Genomic DNA, 8,288 nt, shown 5'->3' with positions numbered 1-8,288 from the left:
CCCAGAGATCTTCTTCTCAACACCAAGACCCAGCTTCACTGAATGACCAGCAAACTACAGTGCCAGACACCAATGCTAAACAACTAGCAAGACAGGAACACTGCCCCATCCAATAGCAGAGAGGCTGCCTAAAATCATAATAAGGCCACAGACAGCCCGAAAAACACCACCAGACATGGACCTTCCCACCTGAGAGACAAGATCAAGCATCAACTACCAGAACACAGCCACTAGTCCCCTCCACCAGGAAACCTACACCAGCCACTAAACCAACCTTAGCCACTGGGGCCAGACATCAAAAACAATGGGAACAACGAACTTGCAGACTGCAAAAAGGAGACCCCAAACACAGTACGATAAGCAAAATGAAAAGACAGAATGGGCTCAGGCGTTGGTATAAGACGAAGTGGCAGCTTCAATGATGAGGTCTTTAGAGTAGAATCCTGTGAGAAATGGTATTCCTGTTAGTGCGAAGCAGCCAATGATTAGGGCAGTTGTAGTGAAGGGAAGGATTTTGTATAGTCCTCCTATCTTTCGAATGTCTTGTTCATTGTTTAGATTGTGAATGATGGAGCCGGAACATAAGAATAACATAGCTTTGAAGAAAGCATGTGTACAAATGTGCAGGAAGGCTAGGTGCGGTTGGTTGAGGCCTAACGTTATTATTATTAGGCCAAGTTGACTGGAGGTGGAAAAAGCAATAATTTTTTTGATATCATTTTGGGTTAAGGCACAGATAGCTGTGAATAGGGTGGTGAGGGCACCTAGAGAAAGTATTATTGTTTGAATAAATTTGTTATTTTCTGTTAGAGAGTAGAAGCGGATAGGTAGGAAAATTCCTGCTACGACTATTGTGCTTGAATGGAGTAGGGCTGAAACTGGAGTGGGACCTTCTATTGCTGAGGGTAGTCAGGGGTGTAGACCAAATTGGGCTGATTTTCCAGCTGCGGCTAATGTGAGTCCTATAAGAGGGAGGATTGGGGGATTTTGGTTGAGTGTGAAGATTTGTTGTAAGTCTCATGCGTTTGTATTATGTAAGAATCAGGCTATGGATAGAAGGAATCCGATGTCTCCGATACGATTATATAGGATTGCTTGAAGAGCGGCTGTATTAGCGTCTGTTCATCCGAATCATCAGCCAATTAATAGGAAAGATATAATTCCTACTCCCTCTCATCCGATAAATAATTGGAAGAGGTTGTTAGCTGTGACGAGGATAAGTATGGTAATGAGGAAAATAAGTAGGTATTTGAAGAATTGGTTGATGTGAGGGTCGGAGTGCATATATCATATTGAAAATTCTATGATAGATCATGTAATGAATAGTGCTACGGGTATAAATATAAGTGAAAAGTAGTCTATTTTAAAGCTGAGTGTTAGTTTAAGGGTATGGATAGTAATTCAGTATCAGTTTGAAATGAGTATTTCTTGATTTGTATGGATAAATATTATTATTGGGATTAGGCTGGTGATGAAAGCAAAGAGGGTTATATTTTTTACATAATGTTGGTACTTGTTGTTTTTGTAGAGGTTTGTACTAGATGCTATGACAGGGGCGATCAGTATGAGTAGTGTGAGTAGGGCGGAAGAAGTAAATAAGTTTATTACTTTTATTTGGAGTTGCACCAATTTTTTGGTTCCTAAGACCAATGGATAACTACTATCCTTTAAAAGCTTGAAAAAGCCACATTGTTAAGTGTGGAGGGCATGAATTAGCAGTTCTTGCAATACTTTTTCGGTAAGTAAGAAGTTTTTGTCTTCTGTTTTTAGTTTCACAAACTAACGGTTTTTTTAAACTATACTTACAATAGAGAGGTCCTAGAATGATTTTAGGGTTTAGTGACAGGAGTTGGAGGGGGATAATGTGTAGGGCCATTAAGGTATGTTCCCGTGTAAAAGTAGGGGTAAGGTTGTTAATATGGTGTGTGTTTGCCACGTTGTGTTATGATTAGTATGTATAGGGAGTAGAGGGCTGTGATTACAATAGTTGTTCCCATGAGGATGATAGTGAGGTTTGATCATGAGAAAGTTGATATAATTACGAGTAGTTCTCCGATCAGGTTGATGGTAGGGGGTAGGGCGAGGTTTGTTAGGCATGCTAATAGTCATCAGGTAGCTATTAGTGGGAAAAAAATTTGTAGGCCTCGTGCTAGGATTATGGTTCGGCTATGAATACGTTCGTAGTTTGAATTTGCTAAAAAGAATAATATGGAGGATGTAAGGCCATGGGCAATTATTAAGGTGGTAGCTCCTATGTAACTTCAAGGGGTTTGGATAAGGATAGCTGCAATGACGAGTGCTATGTGGCTGACTGAGGAGTATGCGATTAGTGATTTTAGATCTGTTTGGCGTAAACAGATAGAACTGGTTATGATTATTCCTCATAGGGATAGTACAAGGAAAGGATAGGCTATGTGTTCTGTTAGGGGATTAAGAATTGATGTGATTCGTAGTATGCCATAGCCTCCGAGCTTTAGTAGTACAGCTGCAAGGACTATTGAACCTGCAATAGGGGCCTCTACATGTGCTTTAGGTAATCAAAGATGTAGTCCGTAAAGGGGTATTTTTACTAGGAAGGCTATTATGCAAGCTAATCATATGAAAGTATTAGATCAGGAAGTTGGTAGTGGTTGGGCTCAGTATTGTAATAATAGGAAATTTAGTGAGCCTACTGTATTTTGTAGATATGTTAGTGCTACTAGTAAGGGGAGAGATCCTATGAGTGTATAAAATAAGAAGTAGAGCCCTGCGTTAAGTCGTTCTGTTTGCTTGCCTCAACGGGTAATGATAATGAGAGTAGGAATTAATGTGGCTTCAAATGTAATATAAAACATAATTAATTCTATAGCAGTAAAGGTTATAATTAAGAGGATTTGTAGTATAATTAGTATTGTAATGTAGAGTTTTTTTCGGGTAAGTGGTTCTTTTAGGAAGTGAGATTGGCTTGCTATTAATATCAAGGGAAGAAGTCATATTGTTAATATTAAGAGTGGTGTGGAAAGGGAGTCAGAGAAAAATGTTAAAGAATAGTTAAGGCTGTTATCGTTAAATTGGTTAAGTAGAAGTAAGCTTGTAAAGCTGATAAGTAAACTGTGGGTTGTAGTATTAATTCAGATAAAGTTACTTTTTGATAGTCAAGTTAAAGGTATAAGTATAATAGTATGAACAATGAATTTTAGCATTGAAGGAGGTTAAGGTTTTGTACGTAGTCGGTACCATACGTGTTGGAAACTATGACTAGTAAGGCTAGTCCAATAGCTGCCTCACAGGCTACAAATACTAAGAGGATGATTGGTATCATGTTGGCCAGAGTGAAGTGTGTGTTTAGGATTGTAAGGGCTGCTAGAATAAATAATGATAATACTATGCCTTCTAAGCATAGTAATGCAGATATTAGGTGGAATCGGTATATTAATAAACCTGTGAGGGATACTGTAAAGGCAATTAAAATGTTAATGTGGACTAGAGACATTTGGTACTTGTGAGTTTAGATCACAGTCTAGTGGGTCGAAACCACTTGTTTTATTTTAAACTAAGTATCATATTTATCTCATTCTAGGCCTTTTTGGGTTCATTCATAGGCTAGGCTAGCTGTCAGTAGGGAGATTAGGAATAGGGCCATGAGGAGTATTGTTGTTAGGTTTTTTGTTTGGATTGCTCAAGGTAAGGGGAGCAGGAGAGCAATTTCTAGGTGGAAAAGGAGGAAAGTAATTGCTACTAGGAAAAATTTTATGGAAAAGGGTAGACGAGCAGATCCTATTGGGTCAAAGCCACATTCGTAAGGGCTGTTTTTTTCTGCATAGACGTTTAGTTGGGGGAGTCAAAAAGCGATAAGTATGAGTAGTAAGGCTAGGGTTGTGTTCGTCAGTAGCGTTAATAGAAGGTTTATTGTTCTTTTACAGGGTGTACCGAAACTAACTGATTGGAAGTCAGTTGTACTTGTTAATACTAAAAGGACTATGACCCTCATCAATAGATTGATACATAGAGGAATAATCATACAACATCTACGAAATGTCAGTATCAAGCAGCAGCTTCGAAGCCAAAGTGGTAATTTGATGTAAAGTGGAATATTATTTGACGTATAAAGCAGACGATAAGGAAAGTTGATCCGATGATGACGTGTAGTCTGTGGAAGCCTGTGGCTACAAAGAAGGTAGACCCATAGACTCTGTCTGAGATTTTAAATGGGGCTTCATAGTATTCTGATGCTTGAAGTAGGGTGAAATAGAGGCCGAGTATGATTGTGATGAGAAGAGCTTGGAGTATATGTTTGCAGTCGCCTATGAGACTATGATGGGCTCAAGTGATAGATACACTGGAAGCTAATAGTACAGAGGTATTGAGGAGTGGGACTTCTAGTGGATTTAGAGGGTGGATACCCGTTGGTGGTCAGGAGCCTTCTAATTCAGGAGTAGGGGCAAGACTTGAATGGTAAAAGGCCCAGAAGAAGCCTGTAAAGAATAGGACTTCTGATAAGATAAATAAGATTATACCATATCGGAGCCCTTTTTGAACGGTTGGTGTGTGGTGGCCTTGGAAAGTGCTTTCTCGGACAATATCTCATCATCATTGGTATATTGTTAGGGTATTTGTCAAAAAGCTTAAAGTCAGTAAGATTGTTGAGTTGAAGTGGAATCATATGATTAGGCCTGATGTTATAAGAAATGCTGAGAGAGCTCCTGTAAGTGGTCAAGGAGTGGGGTTTACTATATGATATGAGTGGTTTTGGTGGGTCATTACGTATTGTCCTGCAAGTATAGGCTTACTAGTAAGGTGAATACGTAGGCTTGGATTAGGGCTATGGCGAATTCGAGGATGACTAATAGGGTGAGGATGGTGAATGTGATGAGGGCTGTGAATAGACTAATATCTATTAATGCAAGAGTTGCACTTCTGATTAGGTGTAGTAATAGGTGACCTGCTGTGATGTTAGCTGTTAGCCGTACTGCTAGAGCTAAAGGTTGAATAAATAGGCTGATAGTTTTGATTATTACTAATATAGGGATCAGGAAAGTGGGTGTGCCTAGTGGTAAAAGGTGGGCTAGGGATATTTTTGTCTTGTTACGGAAACCGATAATGACAGTGCCAGCTCATAATGGAATAGCTATGCCTAAATTTATAGAGAGTTGAGTAGTGGGTGTAAATGAGTGGGGTAATATTCCAAGAAGATTTGTGGAAGCGATGAATAGGAAAAGTGAGATAAGTATTAGAGATCAGGTTTGTCCTTTGAGGTTATGTGTAACTATCAGTTGCTTTGATGTGAGTTTGGTTAGTCATTGTTGGATAGCGATTATATGATTATTGATTAATCGATTTGGTGTTGGGAATAGTATGGTGGGAAATATAATAATTAAAGTTGTGATAGGAATACCTAGTATAATCGGGATTATGAAAGGGGCAAATAGATTTTCGTTCATGTGTAATTTCAAGGGGTTTGTTGTTTTTGTAATTTAGTGCACATTGGTTTGGGGGAAAGAGAATAAAAATGCTTTGAGATTTTTAGTTGAAGTAATGTGAAGAGGGTAAAGATCATAGAGAGAATGGTAAGGAGTCATGTTGATGTATCTAGTTGTGGCATGTCATTAAGGGGAGTTTATAACTCTCAATCTTTAACTTAAAAGGTTAACGCTAGTTTAGCTTCTTAAGGAAATTATAATATGGATGCAGATCATTTTTCAAAGTTCTCTAAGGGTACTAATTCGAGAACGATTGGCATAAAGCTGTGATTTGAGCCACAGATTTCTGAACATTGTCCGTAGAACAGACCAGGTCGTGTTGATATTAGGGTTGTTTGGTTTAGGCGTCCAGGAATTGCATCTGTTTTTAGACCTAGGGAAGGAACACCTCATGAGTGTAATACATCTTCTGAGGAAACTAGTATTCGGATTGTTATTTGTATGGGTAGGACCATTCGATTATCTACTTCTAGCAATCGTAGTTCTCCTGGTTTTAGGTCCGAGGTTGGAATCATGTAGGAGTCAAAATTTAGGTCTTCGTAGTCAGTATATTCATAGCTTCAATATCATTGATGCCCTATTGTTTTTACGGTAAGGGAGGGATTGTTAATTTCATCTATTATGTAGAGAATTCGTAGAGAAGGTAGGGCGATTATAATTAAGATAACGGCTGGGAGGACAGTTCAAATAGTTTCTACTTCTTGAGCGTCTATTGTACTAGTGTGTGTTAATTTGGTTGTAAGTATTAGTGTAATAATATAGAGGACTAGGGAGCTAATTAGGAAAACAATCATTAATGCGTGGTCATGAAACTGTAGGAGTTCTTCTATAACAGGTGATGCTGCGTCTTGTAAGCCTAGTTGGAAGGGGTATGCCATGGAGATATACAGGATTTTCACTTGTGATTTAACTTTGACAAAGTTACGTAAGACTTTACTAATACCTCACTCATAAAGAAAGACATAATGGTTATGATGTTGGCTTGAAACCGATTAGAGGGGGTTCGATTCCTTCCTTTCTTGAATATTTTAAGTTAACATATACCGGTTCCTCAAATGTGTGATATGGTGGAGGACATCCGTTTAGTCATTCAAGGTTTGTGGAGGTGAGGTCTACTGCTAATACTTCCCGTTTAGATGTGAATGCTTCTCAGATAATGAAGATTATCAGTATGACTGCTGTCAGTGAGATAAAGGAGCCTATTGATGAGATGGTATTTTATGTTGTGTAGGCATCTGGGTAGTCGGAGTATCGACGAGGTATTCCAGATAGGTCTAGGAAGTGTTGTGGAAAGAATGTCATATTCACACCTACGAATACAATTATGAATTGGATTTTTGTTCATGTTGGATTAAGTGTATAGCCTGAAAATAGTGGAAATCAGTGGACGAAACCTCCTATGATGGCGAAGACAGCTCCTATTGAAAGCACGTAGTGAAAATGGGCAACCACATAATAGGTGTTGTGGAGAATAATGTCTAGGGATGAGTTAGCCAGGATAATACCGGTTAAACCTCCTACTGTGAATAAGAAAATAAAGCCTAGATCTCATATTAGGGCGGGAGATCATTTAATACTTCCTCCGTGAAGTGTTGCCAGTCAGCTGAAGACTTTTACTCCTGTAGGAATTGCAATAATTATAGTGGCTGATGTAAAGTATGCTCGTGTGTCTACGTCTATTCCAACTGTAAATATATGATGAGCTCATACAATAAAACCCAGGAAACCAATAGAAACTATAGCTCATACTATTCCCATATACCCGAAAGGTTCTTTTTTCCCCGAATAATAGGTAACGATATGTGAAATTACTCTGAAGCCGGGCAGAATTAGAATATATACTTCGGGATGGCCAAAAAATCAGAATAGGTGTTGATATAGGATTGGGTCACCTCCTCCTGCTGGGTCGAAAAAGGTTGTGTTTAGGTTTCGATCAGTTAATAGTATGGTAATTCCGGCTGCTAAGACGGGTAGTGATAGTAAGAGTAAGACTGCTGTGACCAAGACAGATCAGACGAAGAGAGGTGTTTGGTATTGGGTTATAGCGGGTGGTTTTATATTAATAATAGTTGTAATGAAGTTAATAACCCCAAGGATTGAAGATACACCGGCTAAATGCAGAGAGAAAATAGTAAGGTCTACTGAGGCTCCTGCGTGTGCTAGATTTCCGGCTAGAGGAGGATATACAGTTCAGCCTGTACCTGCACCGGCTTCAATTATTGAAGATGCTATCATTAGTAGAAAGGAAGGGGGAAGTAGTCAGAAGCTTATGTTGTATAGACGAGGGAATGCTATGTCAGGGGCTCCAATTATCAAGGGAACTAGTCAGTTTCCAAATCCCCCAATTATGATAGGTATAACCATAAAGAAAATTATTACGAAGGCGTGAGCTGTTACTAGAACATTATAAAGTTGGTCATCTCCGATAAGTGTGCCAGGCTGACCTAATTCAGTACGAATCAACAAGCTTAGACCAGTACCCACTATTCCTGCCCAGGCGTCAAATAGTAAATACAGAGTACCAATGTCTTTGTGATTGGTAGAGAATAGTCATTGGTTTATGAACATAGGTAAAATGGCCGAGTGGGCATTAGACTGTAAATCTAAAGACAGGGGTAAAGTCCTCTTTTTGCCAAGTCCTGTGGTGAATAATCATTTTGAATTGCAAATTCAAAGAAGCAGCTTCAATCCTGCTGGGACTTCTCCCGCTTTTTTTTCTCGCGGCGGGAGAAGTAGATTGAAGCCAGTTTATTAGGGTATTTAGCTGTTAACTAAAAGTTCGTGGGAGATGTATCCCTCCAATCTAGTGAGGATTTAGCTTAATTAAAG

The 8,288-nt window shown here is 39.0% G+C and overlaps 3 pseudogenes; all 3 read right to left on the bottom strand.

Annotated features, from left to right (window-relative positions):
* Positions 1 to 384: 384 nt before the first annotated feature.
* On the bottom strand, positions 385 to 2,097 carry LOC132513111 (NADH-ubiquinone oxidoreductase chain 5-like; annotated as a pseudogene).
* Positions 2,098 to 4,569: 2,472 nt separating this feature from the next.
* LOC132514089 (ATP synthase subunit a-like) lies at positions 4,570 to 5,604 on the bottom strand (annotated as a pseudogene).
* A 46-nt stretch (positions 5,605 to 5,650) lies between these two features.
* On the bottom strand, positions 5,651 to 7,472 carry LOC132514090 (cytochrome c oxidase subunit 2-like; annotated as a pseudogene).
* Between the last annotated feature and the right edge of the window lie 816 nt (positions 7,473 to 8,288).

This window comes from Lagenorhynchus albirostris, chromosome X, assembly GCF_949774975.1.
Source record: "Lagenorhynchus albirostris chromosome X, mLagAlb1.1, whole genome shotgun sequence".
Lineage (NCBI taxonomy): Eukaryota > Metazoa > Chordata > Mammalia > Artiodactyla > Delphinidae > Lagenorhynchus > Lagenorhynchus albirostris.
Note: the sequence above shows the minus strand (reverse complement) of the source record. Positions and strands in the feature narration are given on the sequence as shown.